The sequence below is a fragment of the Oncorhynchus nerka genome, linkage group LG16 (assembly GCF_034236695.1).
Source record: "Oncorhynchus nerka isolate Pitt River linkage group LG16, Oner_Uvic_2.0, whole genome shotgun sequence".
In the NCBI taxonomy this organism is placed as follows: Eukaryota; Metazoa; Chordata; class Actinopteri; order Salmoniformes; family Salmonidae; genus Oncorhynchus; species Oncorhynchus nerka.
The window spans coordinates 16,827,646-16,849,760 of NC_088411.1; the positions used below are offsets into that span (position 1 = coordinate 16,827,646).

General features: G+C 42.8%; 1 protein-coding gene and 1 long non-coding RNA gene across 5 annotated transcripts in view; one reads left to right on the forward strand and one right to left on the reverse strand.

The window, feature by feature from the left end:
• LOC115144110 (urotensin-2 receptor) overlaps positions 1 to 22,115 on the forward strand; it is an 83,821-nt gene that overhangs the window by 32,149 nt on the left and 29,557 nt on the right. The gene's annotated exons all lie outside the window — the stretch shown is intronic.
• LOC135561222 (uncharacterized) lies at positions 142 to 16,073 on the reverse strand. 3 transcript variants are annotated; one of them, XR_010459323.1, is made up of 4 exons: positions 15,878 to 16,073; positions 11,020 to 11,188; positions 4,899 to 4,958; positions 142 to 1,360 (listed from the first exon to the last, which is right to left on the reverse strand). It is a non-coding gene; the product is annotated as an uncharacterized LOC135561222 (long non-coding RNA). The 3 variants fall into 3 exon arrangements; XR_010459321.1 differs by having other exon boundaries at positions 11,020 to 11,191; XR_010459322.1 differs by lacking the exon at positions 4,899 to 4,958 and having other exon boundaries at positions 11,020 to 11,191.

Consider the following 22,115-nt stretch of genomic DNA (forward strand, 5'->3'; position numbering starts at 1 on the left):
CGTTCCTTTATACCAGCTACTCGGGTTCCCGATGGAATAATTAACCAAGAAAATTAGCTAGAGATCCTCAAATAATCAAGCCTTCTTCAGAAACCTAGAGTAAAACGACATGCACTTGTATGACTCTTTGATGACACAGGGTTTCAGAACAATATAGCACGTTTATTCAAATTTTCAGAAACAGGCATAAAACATCACAAATAAGTCAATCAATCACAAATCAATATCACAAATCTATATCACAAATTAATGATGAGCAAAAATGTACAGTAAAATAAATTGATAGACCACCTTCAGTGCCCTTAACTATACCCCTGTTGGGGAGTGCCAAAAAAAAGTTTTTTTGTCTATTATCAAATGTATTTATTTTTTCAAATCAAATTTATTTACATCAGCTGATATATCAAAGTGCTGTACAGAAACCCAGCCTCAAACCCCAAACAGCAAGCAATGCAGATGTAGAAACACGGTGGCTAGGAAAAACTCCCTAGAAAGACTAAAACCTAGAGAGCAACCAGGCTATTCGGGGTGGCCAGTCCTCTTCTGGCTGTGCCGGGTGGAGATTATAACAGAACATGGCCAAGATGTTCAAATGTTCATAAATGACTAGCATGGTCAAATAATAATCACAGTAGTTGTCGAGGGTGCAACAAGTCAGAACATCAGGAGTAAATGTCAGTTGGCTTTTCATAGCCAATCATTGAGAGTATCTCTACTGCTCCTGCTGTCTCTAGAGAGTTGAAAACAGCAGGTCTGGGACAGGTAGCACGTCCGGTGAACAGGTCAGGGTTCCATAGCCGCAGGCAGAACATTTGAAACTGGAGCAGCAGCACGGCCAGGACTGGGGACAGCAAGGCCAGGACTGGGGACAGCAAGGAGTCATCATGCCAGGTAGCCCTAAGGCATGGTCCTAGGGCTCAGGTCCTCCGAGAGAGAGAAAGAAAGAGAGAGAGAAAGACAGAATTAGAGCGAGCATACTTAAATTCACACAGGACACTGGATAAGACAGGAGAAATACTCCAGATATAACAGACTAACCCTAGCCCACCGACACAAACTACTGCAGCATAAATACTGGAGGCTGAGACAGGAGGGGTCAGGAGACCCCATCCGATGGCCCCATCCGATGATACCTCCAGACAGGGCCAAACAGGCCGGATATAACCCCACCCACTTTTCCAAAGCACAGCCCCCACACCACTAGAGGGATATCTTCAACCACCAACTTACCATCCTGAGACAAGGCAGAGTATAGCCCACAAAGATCTCCGCCATGGCACAACCCAAGGGGGGGACGCCAACCCAGACAGGAAGACCACGTCAGTGACTCAACCCACTCAAGTGACGCACCCCTCAGCCCCTGTAATAGGGTTAGAGGCAGAGAATTCCAGTTGAGAGAGGGGAACCGGCCTGCAGAGACAGCAAGGGCGGTTCGTTGCTCCAAAGCCTTTCCCTTCACCTTCACACTCCTGGGCCAGACTACACTCAATCATATGACCTACTGAAGAGATGAGTCTTCAGTAAAGAATTAAAGGTTGAGACCGAGTCTGCGTCTCTCACATGGGTAGGCAGACCATTCCATAAAAATGAAGCTCTATAGGAGAAAACCCTGCCTCCAGCTGTTTGCTTAGAAATTCTAGGGACAATTAGGAGGCCTGCATCTTGTGACCATAGCGTACGTGTAGGTATGTACGGCAGGACCAAATCGGAGAGATAGGTAGGAGCAAGCCCATGTAATGCTTTGTAGGTTAGCAGTAAAACCTTTAAATCAGCCCTTGCTTTAACAGGAAGCCAGTGTAGGGAGGCTAGCACTGGAGTAATATGATACATTTTGGGGGTTCTAGTCAGGACTCTAGCAGCCGTATTTAGCACTAACTGAAGTTTATTTAGTGCTTTATCCGGGTAGCCGGAAAAGTAGAGCATTGCAGTAGTTTAACCAAGAAGTAACAAAAGCATGGATTAATTTTTCTGCATCATTTTTGGACAGAAAGTTTCTGATTTTTGCAATGTTACGTAGATGGAAAAAATCTGTCCTTGAAACAGTCTTGATATGTTCGTCAAAAGAGAGATCAGGGTCCAGACTAACGCGTAGGTCCTTCAGTTTTATTTGAGACGAATGTACAACCATCAGATTCAACAGAAGATCTCTTTGTTTCTTGGGACCTAGAACAAGCATCTCTGTTTTGTCCGAGTTTAAAAGTAGAAAGTTTTCAACCATCCACTTCTTTATGTCTGAAACACAGATTTCTAGGGAGGGCAATTTTGGGGCTTCACCATGTTTCATTGAAATGTACAGCTGTGTGTCATCCGCATAGCAGTGAAAGTTAACATTATGTTTTCGAATTACATCCCCAAGAGGTAAGATATATAGTGAAAACAATAGTGGTTCTAAAACGTAACCTTGAGGAACACTGAAATGTACAGTTTATTTGTCAGAGGACAAACCATTCACAGAGACAAACTGATATCTTTCCGACAGATAAGATTTAAACCAGGCCAGAACTTGTCCGTGTAGACCAATTTGGGTTTCCAATCTCTCCTAAAGAATGTGGTGATTGATGGTATCAAACGCGGCACTAAGGTCTAGGAGCACGAGGACAGATGCAGAGCCTCGGTCTGACTCCATTAAAAGGTCATTTACCACCTTCACAAATGCAGTCTCCGGGCTATGATGGGGTCTAAAACCAGACTGAAGCATTTCGTATACATTGTTTGTCTTCAGGAAGGCAGTGAGTTGCTGCGAAACAGCTTTTTCAACATTTTTTGAGAGGAATGGAAGATTCGATATAGTCCGATAGTTTTTTATATTTTCTGGGTCAAGGTTTGGCTTTTTCAAGAGAGGCTTTATTACTGCCACTTTTAGTGAGTTTGATACAGCCGTTTATTATGTTCAACATAGGAGGGCCAAGCACAGGAAGCAGCTCTTTCAGTAGTTTAGTTGGGATAGGGTCCAGTATGCAGCTTGAAGTTTTAGAGGCCATGATTATTTTCATCATTGTGTCAAGAGATATAGCACTAAAACAGTCTCCCTTGATCTTAGGTCCTGGCAGAGTTGTGCAGACTCAGGACAACTGAGCTTTGGAGGATTACGCAGATTTAAAGAGGAGGCCGTAATTTGCTTTCTAATGATCATGATCTTTTCCTCAAGTTCATGAATTTATTGCTGCTGAAGTGAAAGCCATCCTCTCTTACAATTTTATGAGAAGCACAATATTTAAAAATAAAAAACGTTTCTTACCTTCTACAACTATATAAACAGTTTTTTTGGCTCCCCCTAAGGATGATCAGTCTCTAAGACGACGTCTAAAACTCAAACAACTATTTTACCAAACCTCTATCAATGAGGTAACCTTAAGGATTCCTCCTAGAATTGTAATAGTCACCCCCCCCTTCTTTGTGATATCCAATTAGCAGTTACAGTCTTCTCCCATAGCTGCAACTCCCATATGGACTCGGGAGAGGCAAAGGCCAAGAGCCATGCGTCCTGCAAAACACTACCCTGCCAAGCCACACTGCTTCTTGACACACTGCTCGCGTAACCCAGAAGCCAGCTGCACCAATGTGTCGGAGGAAACACCAGCCGGCCAAACTCTCCTCTAACCCCGATGACACAGAGCCAATTGTGCGCCGCCTCATGGGTCTCCCGGTCGCAGCCGGCTGCAACACAGCCTGGGATCAAACCTGGGTCTGTAGTCACACCTCTAGCACTGTGATGCAGTGCCTTAGACCACTGCACCACTCGGGAGACCTAGAATTTTACTTTAACTGAGTATAAAAATCTTTTTAAAAATTAATCTTTATTTAACTAGGCAAGTCAGTTAAGAACAACTTCTTATTTTCAATGACGGCCTAGGAACAGTGGGTTAACTGCCTGTTCAGGGGCAGAACGACAAATTTGTACCTTGTCAGCTCGGGGGTTTGAACTTGCAACCTTCCGGTTACTAGTCCAACGCTCTAACCACTAGGCTAAGTCCCAAAATATATTTTAGGCTAAAAAGATACACCAAAAATCTTCTTTCAGCAGTCGACAGGTTTTTCTAGCAAGCTCAAAGAGAGTGCCCATCTCCCAAAAATCATAGCTCTTTTATACCCTCCATTCTTCTTTCTGCTAACTCATCATGACTGACACCTGCTCCGATGACACATACAGTGGTTAACACCTAATGCGGACAATGCTCCTTTCCTCCCAGGATGCCCACCTTGACAGGATGTCTCCTCCTAGCCGCTCTGACCAGGCAACTTCCAATTCAGGCTACCACTCTTAATGTTAATAAAACCTTATCTTTTGAAACATACATTTTTTTATATTACCATTCCCCACTTGGCTCCATTACAATCCTACTCTAACCTAACTTACTACTCCCCTTAGCTCTTAGTTATCCAACAAGTTAAACATCTCATCATTACAACATTTCAGCATTATAACCTTTCATTGTCAACCTCCTACAGGCCCTACGGCCTTGTTCTTATAGGCTTAAAACACATTGTCTACATTCATCATATTTCAATGCAAACAACATTATAACATTGTCATCCCCTTTACTGCATTACTCCAATAACATTTTCCACTGTACATTTCCCCATGCTTTCAAACTTTTACATTTAACATATTTAACCTGTAAACATTATTTTGGAAAATTCCAGTCCCAATTTATTTATTTGACTTATTTTTGTATTTTTCTTCTTCAATGTCCACTCTCTCTTAATGTTCATTCTTCTTTGCGCTCCGTTTGTGTGTGAAAGTAAAACTTCGTCATGAGTGAGTGCGTGGGTGTATGCAAATGTGTCTCTAAAATGTCACAGAGAACTGGGCCTTAGCCTACTACTCTTGGCAGTGCGTATGAATATTGCAGACAGTACCCTCGTAGCATTAAAGGAACATAGATTAGGTTACTTACGTTTCCTGCACTTCTATTTCTCTGCGATATAATACGATTTCCATGTCCTCTGTTGCTTCCCTGTAAAAACAAGGGTGTTCAAGAGAATGTTGTAGTCCTTCTTCAGTTACTCAGATTGCCAAAAGCGAATGTCAATAAATCTGAAGTGAGTGACAATGGTGCCTATGTTAGAGTAGTTGGCTAGATCTGTGGGGTGAAGGGAGTTGATGTCTTGGACACTGGCGCCTGGGTGACAAAATCTCACACCATCAAGCTGCCCACGACGATGGTGGTTGTGATGGAATCCGATTGGGAAGGAAGAGGGGGAACAGAAACGGGCCTGCCTTGGGGGGAGGGGTGTGCTTTGAACCAGCCTGACTCGCCGCACATGTACCAGTAGCAGCGGATGGCGTCGGAAACCTCAGAGAAATGGAGGAGGCCCCAAGACCTTGTTTCTTTTGGTCAGCGATCGGTTGAGCTGTGGCGGGTGCCCCTGGATGGCTACTGGCTGTTGGTGTACTCCCAGGATGAGAGCTAACTCCCGGGGCCGGTATGTCCACCTCCAGTGGGGTAAAGCTGTTCAATAGCTGGATCTGATCTTCTATAATATATGGAGGCTGACCAGACTGCCTCCCACCCGACCTCCTTCGCCTTCCAGTGTCCAATCTCCCACTGGCCACGGAGTTGAGCTTACCATCGGTCCAGTGGATTGGATCAGGTCAGTATTGCCCGATTTATCAACCCCTTGGCTGTATGAGGCATTCAGAACTGAAATTCTGTGTGTCTGGGCTGCATCAAAGTACTTAAAAGCACATCTTGTTTATCCTACAGCTGAGCTAGCAGCCAGATAATCTCTTCCCTATGCTGCTTGATGATGATACATTTCGAACAGACAAAGAATTTATGTTCAGTCATCAGTTCTACCTTATTTTCCTCCTCTTTGCGTGGATATAATCTCACATCTAGCGCATTTGAGCGCAGACGTAGACTCATACCACTGGTGTTTTGACTCTAGCACTGCTAGCGTTATCTTGCTCTGTTAGCGTGATGGCTAACCGCTACCAATTTTTTTCTCTTCTTCAGGAATCCAAGACACAAACTTGCGTTACCAGCCGAAAAAACTAACCTCATCGCGGAATCCTTAGCTATCAGAACTTCCAATGGTTAAAAATTATTAAAAATTATTTAATGAAAACTTTTTCATAAAAACAACAGACCAAGCCTTTGAACGAGCCTTGGCTTGTGAGAGCCGGGACGGCTCATAGGAGCTGGAGTTTATTTCTTGTTTCTGTAGTGTGAGGCAGCTTGATGTACAAATACACCACCTTGACAGGACACTAGTCTGTCACAGGGCCTTAACCCAATATACTGTATCTCCTTAACTCTGAATGCCTAGTAGAGATGCATTGGGTCCATACTTTACAGTCACGGGGATCCCACAACACCTGGTCCGGAACACACCTACAGTCCCCTAATGTTACCTTGGGCGTATATGACGAGCCTCGCTTGCCAGCCACTGTGCCAGCTATTTTGCGCTCTATAGGTAATATCAAAATGTACAAATATAACCTAAGTCAAATCAAATCAAATCAAATTTATTTATTTAGCCCTTCGTACATCAGCTGATATCTCAAAGTGCTGTACAGAAACCCAGCCTAAAACCCCAAACAGCAAGCAATGCAGGTGTAGAAGCACGGTGGCTAGGAAAAACTCCCTAGAAAGGCCAAAACCTAGGAAGAAACCTAGAGAGGAACCAGGCTATGTGGGGTGGCCAGTCCTCTTCTGGCTGTGCCGGGTGGAGATTATAACAGAACATGGCCAAGATGTTCAAATGTTCATAAATGACCAGCATGGTCGAATAATAATAAGGCAGAGCAGTTGAAACTGGAGCAGCAGCACAGTCAGGTGGACTGGGGACAGCAAGGAGTCATCATGTCAGGTAGTCCTGGGGCACGGTCCTATAGGTTAAATTACCAGAGATTCTCACATGGCCCATTATATTAGGCTATCATATTACGGGGCTATATCAGCCAAAAGGCTAGATGTAGTTTGAAGAGAGCAGATTTGGAAAGAGAGGAAATACTTGCACTTTATTTTGAGCTACGTTTTGCCTATAGCTTACCTTTCAGAAGCAGGACGATTTTCAGACAGAGACAAATATAGGTGACCAATATTTATTTCTAGGCAATGTAGTAAACTATAACCTAATCATATTTAGGAAGTTCATTTCCTTGGAAAGATAACTGTCCTGTGCTTCTCCGCCCATGCATATGCTATAGCCTAGGCTACTCTATTTAGGCCTTTGAGACACAACGTTCACCTGATCTTGCATGCCCATCTCCGCCTATGCAGTCTGCTCTATTTCATTGAGACCACACATACTGTAAGCGCACTTGATCACTCACGCCCAACTTGGAGAGGAGAGGTAGGCTACTGAACTTGCAGTGAATCTGAGAGTGTGTGTATAATGCGACAGAGGTTTTTTTTATACAATAGGTAGGCTAACGCTCCTACCCGCAGCATGAAAAATGCTGACCATGCCACAATGATCTCTATCGGGACCAAGATACAGCCCTCTAGATCAAAGTCCCAACCTTCCACTCTCAGGGCGGACACTGTAACCACAAGGCCACACCTCAGCGCAAAGCTCTCCCAACTCTTAACTCCCGCCATATTTACCTATTCATCCCTTTCCCTAGACTTTCAATGCACACATGTCCACCCTGGGGGAATATTCCACTCTCCGCCCATCTTAACAGGGTTCTGTTACTAGTTTAGGTTTTCTTGCTTCAACTTCTACTTTTGTGTTTCTTCATCTCTGTTTTCCCTTTCTGGGTGCTTTTTCTGGTAAGACTCTATGGAGTGGAAGCTGGCTCAGCTTTGTGGTGAGGAAATGTTGTCGTTGAAGGTGTGAGCTTAATTTCAGATAGGAGAGCTTCATAAGCAGCTCGCAGCTGAACAAATGTGCACATGGAGTGTGTGGGGAGATGCTCTGTGTGGTGTGTGTGTGTGTGTGTGGGTGTAAGTGTGTGTCTCTGCATATCTGTGTGTGTGTGTGTGTGGCTGTATGTGTGGCAACCCTGTGACTTATATGTGCCTTGGCAAGGAAGCAGGGGGATTCAGAGGAGCTGATTGCAGTGAAGAGGAATGCAAGGGGAGAGGAACAGGGGAGGAAGGATAGGGGAAGAGGAACGGGGGAGGGAGTGAAGGGAAAGATAGGAGACACGGTGGACACAACGACACCACCACGGAGAGCTCTGTGCTACTATCGTGTTCCACACACACACACACACACACACACACACACACACACACACACACACACACACACACACACCACACCACACCACACACATGCTCTTCCTCTCCCTCTGCCTCCTGCCTCAATCGCTCTTTATTTCTCACTTCCTCTCTCTCTCTCTCTCCTCTCCACCATTGCAATACACTTAGTTGAAAATATAGGTGTTAATTAACAAGCTGTGGAAAATATAGGTGCTAGGTGAAAACTGTGGGTGCTAACAAAGACAATCACTACAAGGCAGAACGGAGGGGAAATCTAATATGCTCTTCTATTACATGTTTTATATAAAGCCATCAGTAACATTTATGTCTTGCATACCTATGGAGACATACTGAAAGGATATGCATTTTCAATCTTTGTTATCTTAACAAACGTGATCATAACTAAGACAAGACTGTGTGTGTGTGCGTGTATATATGTGTGTGTGTCAGTCAGTGTTGAGCTATAGCTCCTTGCCCTAGAATAAACCCTGCTGCGTATAACACACACACACACACACACACACACACACACACACACACACACACACACACACACACAATACAGTCCCACAAGCCTGGGCACCCTACTGCGGTGGAGAGACCTAGCTATCTATCTGACACACTCCACTTTCCCAAATGTATGTTAGTCTTATAAACACCTAACTGCAGCGTGAGGAGTCCGTGCCTGTCCCATGAAGACCAACACACACATAGCTATTTTTAGAGCGAGAGTCCCTCTGAAGGACATAGCATTGTACTGTGAACTGAACTCACTGTAGAGTAGCCAGTTGAGTTGTGTTTGCATAGAGGGACAAGTAAAAACTGTGATCTAAGAAGTAAAAATGATATTGATGATGTTCATTTATCAACAATAATAATTTACAAGCTAATTAACACGGTTCTTTCAGACCAAAGAAATAAACTGTCTTCCCAAATTATACAGTGCCTTTGGAAAGTATTCAGACCCCTTGACTTTTTAGGTTACAGACTTTTTCTAAAATGGATTAAATAAAATAGAAAATCCTCAGCAATCTACTCACAATACCCCATAGTGACAAAGCGAAAACAGGTTCTTCAAAATGTTTGCTAATTTAAAAAAAATGAATACAGAAATACCTTATTTACATAAGTATTCAGACCCTTTGCTATGAGACTTAAAAATGAGCTCAGGTGCATCCTGTTTCCATTGATCATCCTTGAGATGTTTCGACAACTTGATTGGAGTCTATTTGTGGTAAATTCAATTGATTGGACATGATTTGGAAAGGCACACACCTGTCTGTATAAGGTCCCACATTTGACAGTGCATGTCAGAACAAAAACCAAGCAATGAGGTCAAAGGAATTGTCCGTAGAGTGTGTCGAGGCACAGACCTGGGGAAGAGTACCAAAACATTTCTGCAAAGTGTGCAAAGTTGTCATCAAGGCAAAGGGTGGCTACTTTGAAGAAACTAAAATATAAAATATATTTAGATTTGTTTAACACTTTTTTGGTTACTACATGATTCCATATGTGTTATTTCATAGTTGTCTTCATTATTATTCTACAATGTAGAAAATAGTACAAATAAAGAAAAACCCTTGAATGAGTGGGTGTGTCCAAACATTTGACAGGTACTGTATATATTGCACATGAAAGAATAGCCTCTGAACCCAGTGACATCTGTTGATGGATTATCAGCTGCCTCATCGTGCTGGCAGAAGATTCCATATTTAATGCACACAGATACCATCACATGTAGACACAACACTTCCTAGTGCAGGAAGTAGCCATAGGACAATCTCCTGAGCAGGAAATAGGAACACAGTTTGTTTAGAAACTAGCACACATACACTATGGCCTACTAGGCAACTGTATACTCTGCACTCAAATTGCTGTAGTGTTATTTTTATAATGAATTCAACCAACTATCACACTCAAATGGGACACTAATTGTGGATTCAGCATTTATCTCAAGTACACTTCTAAAAACATCTAAAAGCATGAAGGTTTGGTAATAGAAGTGGGGATTGCTCTGCGGTCTGCAATGGAATGAAATCAGATTAGTTATCGGTGGGAAGGAGTTATGTCTTCTTCTTTTCATTTACTTTTAATATCATCCATTCCTGTGTGTCGAGGAAAACAGGTACACACACTGTAGTGGTTAGGACTGTCTAGAGGCACACAAAACAGAAACAGATATCCATGGGACATTCCTGTGACTTCTAATAAAGTGCAGCTGCCTATTGCATAGAAACACAGTTTCCACAAAGAGCACTACTAACAAATAAACAAACAAACAAACAGATTGCAAACAGATTACGAATAGCAGGCACAATATTTTGAATATCCCCAAGAGTCCAACTTTGCCCTGGTTTAAATTTCACCTAACCGTGTACGGTAGACTGACCCGCTCTCAGAAAAGGCCGAAAACAGGGCAGTATATCTTTGTTCCATATCTAAACTCTTCTGTACAGCTATACCCAAGCTGTATCAAATAGAATTGGCTAATACCATACCTTACCATAGCTTTCACAGATAAGATGAGATGTAGACAGAGGTCTAAATGGTAGATAGTAGATTTGGTGTCGTGATGGAGTGCCCTCTTACCGAGAGGTGTGTTACCGTAAGTCCTTTAACTACCTCGTTATGTGATGTTATTACAGTCCTGCACAACGCATTGTTGATTCTGTGCACCCTGCTCCCTCAGGAACTTCACTGTTGTTGGGGCAAGGACGGCGCCGAAGAGGATGGCTGACATTTTGTTCGTTTTTTTTACATTGTTTGTGACTTATTTTGAAACTTATTTTGTACATAATGTTGACGCTACCATCTCTTACACCGAAAATAACCTCTGGACATCAGAACAATGATTACTCACCATGAACTGGAAGAAGATTTTTTCTTTAACGAGTCCGATGAGAAGGATATACTGCTCTCCCAGGAACAGGCCCAAATCCCCGTCATTTGCGTGAAGAAAAGACACAGATCGGACTGCCTTCTGGGAATCAGCAGGCGAGAGAGTAAACTCCCACTGCCATCCATTCTACCTGCTGACATGCAAATCATTAGAAAATAAAATTGATTACCTACGATTACGATTATCCTACCAACGGAACATTAAGAACAGAGTCGTGACTGAATGATGACATAGAGATAATATAGAGCTGGTGGGATTTTCCATGCACCGGCTGAACAGAGAAACTACGTCTGGTAAGACGAGGGGTGGGGGTGTGTGTATTTTTGTCAATAACAGCTGGAGCGTGATGTCTAATATTAAAGAAGTCTTGAGGTATTGCTCGCCTGAGGTAGAGTACCTTATGATAAGCTGTAGACTACACTATCAACCAAGAGAGTTCTCATCTATATTATTCGTAGCCGTCTATTTACCACCACAGACCGATGTTGGCACTAAGATCGCACTCAACCAACTCTATAAGGCCATAAGCAAACAAGTAAATGCTTACCCAGAAGCGGCGCTCCTAGTGGCCGGGGACATTAATGCAGGCAAACTTAAATCAGTTTTAACACATTTTTACCAGCCTGTCACATGTGCAACCAGAGGGAAACAAAACTCTAGACCACCTTTAATCCACATACAGAGATGCATACAAAGCTCTCCCCTGCCCTCCATTTGGCAAATTCTATCCTCCTAATTCCTGTTTACAAGCAAAAACTAAAGCAGGAAGTACCAGTGACTCGCTCAATACGGAAGTGGTCAGATAATGCGGATGCTACACTACCTGACTGTTTCGCTAGCACAGACTGGAATATGTTGGAATGGAATACAGCTGTGACTTCCCTCGAGAGGAATCCAATTCTGTCCCTGTCACCTTAGGCTTGTTCTTATGTTACGGCCAGGCCTGTGTTTCTGTGTTTAGCATTCTGTGTCTGTCTGAATTACCTTTTTACTAAGCAATACACCTTTCAACAATTGAATTAGATTGATTGAGTTACTTCAACCTCATGCCTCAATCACACAACCCGTTCTGTCCTTGAAAGTCATTAGATAATTCATCTATTGGTTGTAATGAGAAATGAATAGGGCTGGCTCAATCTAACATCAATCTAATTATAATGGCTGCATTCATTATAATGAGAGAGAATTGAAGTGAAATGTGTGTTTTCAGCCGTAATGGCCACTTCAAGGCCACACTGGAGAGGAAATTACACTTTCATTTTCCAAACCTCACCTTTTCTTGAATATAGCCTCGTGATGTTAATCACTCAGTGAGGCTTGAATGTGTGGCAATCAGATAGTGTCAGACAGTGTGTGTGTGTGTGTGTGTGTGTGTGTGTGTGTGTGTGTGTGTGTGTGTGTGTGTGTGTGTGTGTGTGTCAGGGTACAAGGAGATCTCGGGTAAACATTTTTCCGAAATCTAATGGAATGATCAATGGCGGTGAGTGTGTGTTTGTTAGTGATGCAAGGGTTGGCTCATAACTCGCGGACCCTGTGGTTATATCATCGCGGCGGGCGAGTTAAGGGTCAAGACATATTGTGTGGATGAAGGGCGAGTGGGTGGCAGGCAGGTTGAACAAAGGGAAACCAATGCATAAAAAAATCCATGAATGTATCATTATTGTGCAACTCATATCAATAGGCTACATTGAGGTTTTTCTTTCATTATTTGTATCTGCCGTAGCCAAAGCCTAAGCTTTATGGCGTAATTGTAGTACGTCAAATACACGCCAATTGCCAAAGGCTTTTACGAACATGGGCAGAAAAGTTAACATTGATCCACTGAGGCAAAAAGGACAATGTTGGAGTTGAATTCATAGAAAATCTGCGAAATGGAGAGTTGAAAATAAACAGAAGGGAGGGCCAGAGCAATAGTCTAATGTTTGGGAAAGATTTAGTGAAGTGGTAAAAGAACATGCTAGCAGCACCGGCTATGTTATGTGTGATGTTTGTGAGGCGCTATACAAATTTGACAGTCACAAGACGGGGACTTCAAAATAGCACTGTACTGTTCAGATGGGTTAAATGGAATAGTAGCCTAACTGAAATCTGGACACTGACTGTAGTAACAGCCTGTTACATTTTGAAATGGTTGCCGTAGATTTAAATCAGATTTATTTTTATTTTTTTGGTTAATTGCTTGACTGCACTGAGACCTCAGGGGGTCCAGGCAAGAAGGAACTCTCCAGGGAATTATTTACATTTTCAGTTGCAATTTGCTTTTACCTCATAATGACTTCCATGATATTGATAAAATAAAGCCAGGCTTGTTCTAACTTCAGGGTTGCTAGTGTACGCCTAAGTTCCTATCTAGATATGGTTCAGCTAAATGTCAGCATTAAGCTACAGCACGTTTATGTGAGGATGCAGAAAAAAATGTTTAGCTAGCTTGCTAGCTAACATTACCTAGCTGTGTAGCGTGCATTGCCTAAAGAAAATATTCACACCCCTTGACTTTTCCACATTTTGTTGTGTTACAGCCTGAATTTATGGATTCAATTATGTGAAAGTGGTATTGTGTTTTTACAAATAAATTAAAATGAAAAGCTGAAATGTCTTGAGTCAATAAGTATTCAACCCCTTTGTTATGGAAAGCCTAAATAAGTTTAGCAGTAAAAATGTGCTAAACAAGTCACATAATAGGTTGCATGGACTCTGTGTGCAATAATAGTGTTTAACATGATTTTTGAGTGAATAGCTCATCTCTGTACCCCACACATACAATTATCTGTAAGGTCCCTCAGTCGAGTAGGGAATTTCAAACCCAGATTTAAACTCAAAGACCAGGGAGGTTTTCCAATGCCTCGAAAAGAAGGACACCTATTGTTAGATGGGTAAATGTAAAAAAGCAGACATTAAATATCCCTTTGAGCATGGTGAAGGTATTAATTACACTGTGGATGGTGTATCACTACACCCAGTCACTACAAGGATACAGGTATACTTCCTAACTCAGTTGGCTGAGAGGAAGGAAACCACTCAGTCATTTTACCATGAGGCCAATGGTGACTTTAAAACAGTAACATAGTTTAATGGCTGCGATAGGAGAAAACTGAGGATGGATCAACAACATTGTAGTTACTCTACAATACTAACCTATATGACAGAGTGAAAAGAAGGAAGCCTGTACAGAAAAACAAATATTCCAAAAGTCCCCCCCCCAATTTAATTAATTTTGAATTCAATGTAACACAACAAAATATGTTTTCATGTTCTTGCTGTAACTTAACTAAATGTGGAATAAGTCAAGGGCCATGAATACTTTCTGAAGGCACTGTATTTTATCATATGAATGACACTACATTACTGTGCTTTTATATTTGTATTAGAGGAGTAAACATTAAGTATTGTTTTGCTGTCTTTACTTGAACATAAAGCATGTTGTTAGTTTGCTAGATAGCTAGCTAGCAGGAGTTAGCTGTGAATTTTCCGCTAATTTAATGTGTACGGACGAGAAAATCAACCTTTTAGTTGTCTGCACATGCTTGTGGAGTGTTGCGGAATAAGCTTTAATTGCGTTATTGCAATATGTATTGCAATATGTTTTAGAAGAAAATTTGCTTGGATTCATAAATAGCTTGAGTTTACTGGCTAGTGGCTACTGTGACATTAACGGTCAATTTGTGATGCGAACCAAGAATGTTGTGTTGCCAGCCACATTGAAAGCTAAAGCAAGGATGTTATGTGAATTTAAAAGTAGAAATCTCTTTCTCCACCCCGCTCCTCTGTCTCTCCTTCACCTCTTGTAGTGGGAATAGGGCCATCGGGGGTTGCAGATTGGTGTGGGTGAACAAACAGCTGACCTGCGCATCACTAGTGTGTGCGAGGTTGTGTGGTGTGTGTCAAGGTACAAGGAGATCTGTGTAAAGAAACACCACCAACTTTTCCCCAGCTAAATATAACAGGATGACCAATGACTGTGTGTGTGTGTGTGTGTGTTCGTGTGTATGTGTTTAACAGAATGTCTGGTAGGTGTGTATAATCCATCACTAGAAATAAAGCAGGGACATAATGCTAGGATGTGATCAATAGGATATCTGGACATCTGTGTTCTCAGAGTCCAGTTTTTTGTTCATACAAGAAATCTATATATAGATGTAGTTATATATATGCCACTGATACTGTTTCACTCACTTACTCTCAGCAGAATTCGCCCATGAGAGTCGCAAAATTGTGGGGCAACTCTCCCAACTCTCTAAGTCCTTTCTCAGTTACACAGGGTGTATAAACAGGGATATGCACAATCTGCATCTTTGAGTTACGTTCAGGTTGTTTTACATCCGCAAGATGTTCCTTAATATGGATGCGCACAAGGCAGACTGTGGCACCTGAGTTATGTTCAGCTTGACTGCACTGTTTCCACCTGTTGTCAAGTATTGATTAAAACACAAAAACAGATTGGGAAGCCATTCATCTGTGAGAAGACACAGCTCTAAACACTCCTAGAGCACTGTACAAAGAGACAAAGATGTGAGACAGTTGGCAAGTCTAACTGCACCCAAAATCTGTTTTAGAACAACTTTGAGCTGTCTATAGACCCTAGCTGTTCCAGTAGGCTATATCATAGGCTGTGTTACAGAAATATACATTTTTCACGTTGTAATATTTAAGATGAAAGCTCGATCTTGTGAAATGTAACTTATTTACACAATTGTATTGGTAAGATTGCTGTTTGCGCAGTGTAGTTGTGTAAGAGCACTTGCATGAAGCAATTAGGAAACACTGTACACGGGGGACTTTCTCAAGTTTGGTCTGAATATGAAGTTATGCATCCACTCACCCCAAGACCTCTGGTCTCAGACGCAAAGAAAGGTGAGAGACGATGACCCTGATGGTGGTTCAATACATTCTGTTGATTGTAAGATTCTTCACCTCCTCTCTCCTCTTTTATATTCCAAATTCCTTTCTGCTGAAATATGCAACATTGTTATACAATGGTGCTCTCTGCTCTTTCTAATCTATCCTACTTCCCCACAGTGTCACAAAACGTGTGTCCATTTCAAACCTGACTATTGTGACATGTTTGTTTCACAGAGAGGGAATACAAATATGGTGTTGCACCTCCAGTCCACATAAATAAATGTATCTCAACATAAAAAAATATACCTCGACATTGCTTGAGTGTGTGTGTGTGTGTGTGTGTGTGTGTGTGTGTGTGTGTGTGTGTGTGTGTGTGTGTGTGTGTGTGTGTGTGTGTGTGTGTGTGTGTGTGTGTGTGTGTGTGTGTGTGTGCGCTTGTTTGTGTCTTGTCTCGGCTGCAACTCGAGAAATGTCCCTTTGGCAGCCTTTATAGAGTCTCTCAGAACTATCTATTAGTGCTTCATAACAAGATGCCAGTAAGCTGCACACATCCTTTCTGCTTGATGCTCTACCTCATGGACAAAAAAACCCTGTTTTTTGGTCCAGCAATTCATATGGTGAGAGTCAGGGGGATAATGGTGCCCACCCCTTACAGAAAAAAACATGATTTCACGTGGATAATCGTATGAATTCACATGAAAATTAGTATGTGAAATCATGTGAAAATGTGTTTATGGAACACCACATGTGATCACGTTTTCACATCTGTAGTTTGATGTTATCACAAGTTGCTTTACATATTGTAACATTTAATCACAGTAACTTCACGTAATTACATGAAAACGTGTTTGGGGAACAATTCGCCCGCTTTGAAGATAACACAGTGCCACCGTCGCAGCCCGCTACCATGGACTCTGGGCTCACCTTCTCCGTGGCCGATGTGAGTAAGACATTTAAGTGTGATAACCCTCGCAAGGCTGCTGGCCCAGACATTATCCCTAGCCGCATCCTCAGAGCATGCGCAGACCAGTTCAATCTCTCCCTATTCTAGTCTGTTGTCCCCACATGTTTCAAGATGGGCACCATTTTATTTTTATTTTTTTACCTTTATTTAACCGGGCAAGTCAGTTAAGAACAAATTCTTATTTTCAAAGATGGCCTAGGAACAGTGGGTTAACTGCCTGTTCAGGGGCAGAACGACAGATTTGTACCTTGTCAGCTCGGGGGTTTGAACTCACAACCTTCCGGTTACTAGTCCAACGCTCTAACCACTAGGCTACCCTGCCGCCCCATTGTTCCTGTACCCAAGAAAGCAAAGGTAATTGAACTAAATGACTATTGCCCCGTAGCACTCACTTCTCTCATCATGAAGAGCTTTGAGAGACTAGTCAAGGATCATATCCCCTCTACCTTACCCATCACCCTAGACCCACATCAATTTGCTTACCGCCCCAATAGACCCACAGACAATGCAATTGCCACCACACTGCACACTGCCCTATCCCATCTGGATAAGAGTAATACCTATGTAAGAATGCTGTTCATTGAATATAGGTCAGCATTCAACACCATAGTACCCTCCATGCTTATCATTAAGCTCGAGTCCCTGGGTCTGAACCCCGCCCCGTACAACTGGGTCCTGGATTCCTGATGGGCAACCCCCAGGTGTTGAAGGTAGGAAACAACTCCTCCACTTTCCTGATCCTCAACACTGGGGACCCACAAGGGTGTGTGCTCAGCACTCTCCTGTACTCCCTGTGCACCCATGACTGCATGGCCAACTCAATCATCAAGTATGCAGACGACACAACAGTAGTAGGCTTGATTACCAACAATGATGAGACAGCCTACAGGGAGGAGGTGAGGGCTCTGGGAGTGTGGTGCCAGGAAAATAACCTCTCACTCAACATCAACAAAACAAAGGAGATGATCGTAGACTTCAGGAAACAGCAGAGGGAGTATCCCCCCCCCCCCTCCCTATCCACATAGACAGGACCGCAGTGGAGAAAGTGGAAAGCCTCAAGTTTCTCGGCATACACGTCACTGGCAAGCTGAAATGGTCCAGCCACACAGACAGTGTGTTGAAGAAGGCACAACAGTGCCTCTTCAACCTCAGGAGGCTAAGGAAACTTGCCTTGGCACCTAAAACCCTCACAAACATTTACAGATGCACAGTTGAGAACATCCTATCAGACTGTGTCACCACTTGGTACGGCAACTGCACCACCCGCAACCGCAGGGCTCTCCAGAGGGTGGTGTAGTCTAACAAACGCATCACCAGGGGCAAACTAACTGCCCTCCAGGACACCTACAGTACCCGATGTCACAGGACGGCCAAACAGATCATCAAGGAACACAACTACCCAAGCCACTCCCTGTTCACCCTCCTATCATCCAGAAGAAGAGGTCCATACAGGTGCATCAAAGCTGGGACTGAGAGACTGAAAAACTTCTATCTCAAGGCCATCAGACTGTTAAACAGCCATCACTAGCACAGTGAGGCTGCTGCCTACATACAGTTGAAGTTACATACACCTTAGCCAAATACATTTAAACTCCGTTTTTCATCATTCCTGACATTTAATCCTAGTAAAAATTCCCTGTCTTAGGTCAGTTAGGATCACCACTTTATTTTAAGAATGTGGAATGTCAGAACAATAGTAGAGAAAATGATTTATTTCAGCTTTTGTTTCTTTCATCACATTCCCAGTTGGTCAGAAGTTTACATACACTCAATTGGTATTTGGTAGCATTGCCTTTAAATTGTTTAACTTTGGTCAAATGTTTCGGGTAGCCTTTCATAAGCGTCCCACAATAAGTTGGGTGAATTTCTGGCCCATTCTTCCTGACAGCGCTGGTGTAACTGAGTCAGGTTTGTAGGCCTCCTTGCTCGCACACGCATTTTCAGTTTTGCCCATACATTCTCTATAAGATTGAGGTCAGGGCTTTGTGATGGCCACTCCAATACCTTGACTTTGTTGTCCATAAGCCATTTTGCCACAACTTTGGAAGTATGCTTGAGGTCATTGTCCATTTGGAAGTCCCATTTGTGACCAAGCTTTAACTTCCTGACTGATGTCTTGCGAAGTTGCTTCAATATGTTCACATACTTTCCCCCCCTCATGATGCCATCTATTTTGTGAAGTGCACCAGATCCTCCTGCAGCAAAGCACCCCAAGAACATGATGCTCCCACCCCTGTGCTTCACGGTTGGGATGGTGTTCTTTGGTTTGCAAGCCTCCCCCTTCATCCTCCAAACATAACGATGGTCATTATGGCCAAAAAGTTATATTTTTGTTTCATCAGACCAGAGGACATTTTTCCAAAAAGTACGATCTTTGTCACCATGTGCAGTTGCAAACCATTGTCTGGCTTTTTTATGGCGGTTTTGGAGCAGGGGCTTCTTCCTTGTTGAGCGGCCTTTCAGGTTATGTCGATATAGAACCTATTTTACTGTGGATATAGATACTTTTGTACCTGTTTCCTCCAGCGTCTTCACAAGATCCTTTGCTGTTGTTCTGGGATTGATTTTCACTTTTCGCACCAAAGCACGTTCATCTCTAGGAGACAGAACGCGTCTCCTTCCTGAGCGGTATGACGGCTATGTGGTCCCATGGTATTTATACTTGCGTACTATTGTTTGTACAGATGAACGTGGTACCTTCACATGGAACCCAAACCGGCTGTGTGCATGCACCATCGTGTGCTATTGTGCATACATTTTTTTTGTCCCCCTATACCAAACACGATTACGACACGCAGGTTAAAATATCATCACAAACTCTGAACTAATGACATTAATTTGGGGACAGGTCGAAAAGCATTAAACATGTATGGCAATTTAGCTAGTTAGCTTAATTTGTCCTATTTAGCTAGCTTGCTGTTGCTAGCTAATTTGTCCTCTGAAATAAACATTGAGTTGTTATTTTACCTGAAATGCACAAGGTCCTCTACTCCGACAATTAATTCACACATAAAACGGTCAACCGAATCGTTTCTAGTCATCTCTCCTCCTTACAGGTTTTTCCTCTTTGAACTTATATGGTGATTGGCATCTACACTTTCATAGTATTACCATGACAACCGGCAAAACAGTTCATCTTTCAATCACCAATGAGAAGATGGCACGTGGGTACCTTCTTCTATAAACCAATGAGGAGATGGAAGAGGCAGGACTTTCAGCGCGATCTGCGTCAGAAATAGGAATGACTTCTATTTTAGCCCATGGCTAAACGCAGACACTCGTTGGCGCGTGCGAGCAGTGTGCATGCAATAATTGAATAACATAGATTCCTAAATGTATTTTGCGACGCGATCGGTGTAGTACAACCTTCAGGCGTTTGGAAATTGCTCCCAAGGATGAACCAGACTTGTGGAGGTCTACATTTTTTTCTGAGGTCTTGGCTGATTTCTTTTGATTTCTTTTGAACTCGGCCACTCAGAAACATTCACTGTCTTCTTGGTAAGCAACTCCAGTGTAGATTTGGCCTTGTCTTGTAGGAAAGATGAATTAATCTCCCAGAGTCTGGGAGCAGACTTAACCAGGTTTTCCTCTAGGATTTTGCCTGTGCTTAGCTCCATTACGTTTTTTTTTATCCTGAACAACTCCCCAGTCCTTAATGATTACAAGCATACCCATAACATGATGCAGCCACCACTACGCTTGAAAATATGGTGTGATACTCAGTAATATGTTGTATTGCATTTGTCCCAAACATAATCATTTTGTATTCAGGACAGAAAGGGATTTTATGCAGTATTACTTTAGTGACTTTTGTTGCAAACGGGATGCAAGTCTTGGAATATTTTTTATTCTGTACAAGCTTCCGTCTTTTCACTCCATCAATTAGGTTAGTATTTTGAATTCACTACAATGTTGTTGATCCATCCTCAGTTCTGCTATCACAGCCATTGAACTCTGTTTTAAACTGTTTTAAAGTCATCATTGGCCTCATGGTTAAAACCGTAAGCACTTTCCTTCCTCTCCGGCAACTGAGTTAGGAAAGTAGCCTGTATTGATACACCATCCAAAGTATAATTAATAACTTCACCCATGCTCAAAGGGATATTCAATATCTGCTTATTGTAACGCCTGGGGTGTAGTGGGTGAGAAGTCAGGCGCAGGAAGCAGAGAGTTCAGGGTAGTGCTAACTTTTAATGCACAACAACGGTGAACATACGCCAACCAAAACAAATGCCCCAAACACGGGGGACTTAAACAGAAAACCTTGACATACAGACGTGTACACATGTACATCGGACACTCCCAGGCGGGCCTGCTGGTAAATAAAGCCCGACCAGTCAGGCTAAAATGAACACAGGTGAAACCAATAAAGAGAAAGGGGGAAAAGGGATCAGTGGCAGCTAGTAGGCCGGTGACGACGACCGCCGAGCGCCACCCGAACAGGAAGGGGAGCCACCTTCAGTGGCAGCTAGTAGGCCGGTGACGACGACCGCCGAGCGCCACCTGAACAGGAAGGGGAGCCACCTTCAGTGGCAGCTAGTAGGCCGGTGACGACGACCGCCGAGCGCCACCTGAACAGGAAGGGGAGCCACCTTCAGTAGGCGTCGTGACACTTATTTTACCCATCTACCAATTGGTGCCCTTCTTTGCGAATCATTGAAAAACCTCCCTGGTCTTTGTGTTTGAAATTCACTGTTTAAATGAAGAATTAAAAACTATTAATTTAAGATCCTACATCATAAAGTAACTGTCAACAAGATTTCAGTTATGTTAGAGTGTTGGGTTAATTCATAATTTTGTGACTTTCATTTTTTACTATGTTGTAGAATACAATGTGTTTGCAGTTTTGTGAGTTCAATTTTGGAGTTCCATTCTAGAACCCCATTGTCTCTCTACAGAGCTGCTGAGCTAAAGTTTCAGTGAACCCATTTCTCTTCAGTCCAGGTTCCTTGCTGGATTTGCCACACTGCAGTATATCAACACACACACACATTGCAGTAACTCATTGCCGCCACAGCTTACACTGTAAGAGAAAACACCATTGGGCCATTCTGTATTTACAAAGCTTTTACAAACCAACCTCCCTAAGACTCAATACATCACAAGCACACACACACACGTTCACATATAAACACGCACATACCCATACGCACGCACGCACACACACACAAACCACCTGTTGAAGTAGTCACGAAGCAGTCTCACTAGTGATGGTGGCTTGTTTGGCTAAGGTAACTTGAACTCTTTCCCAATT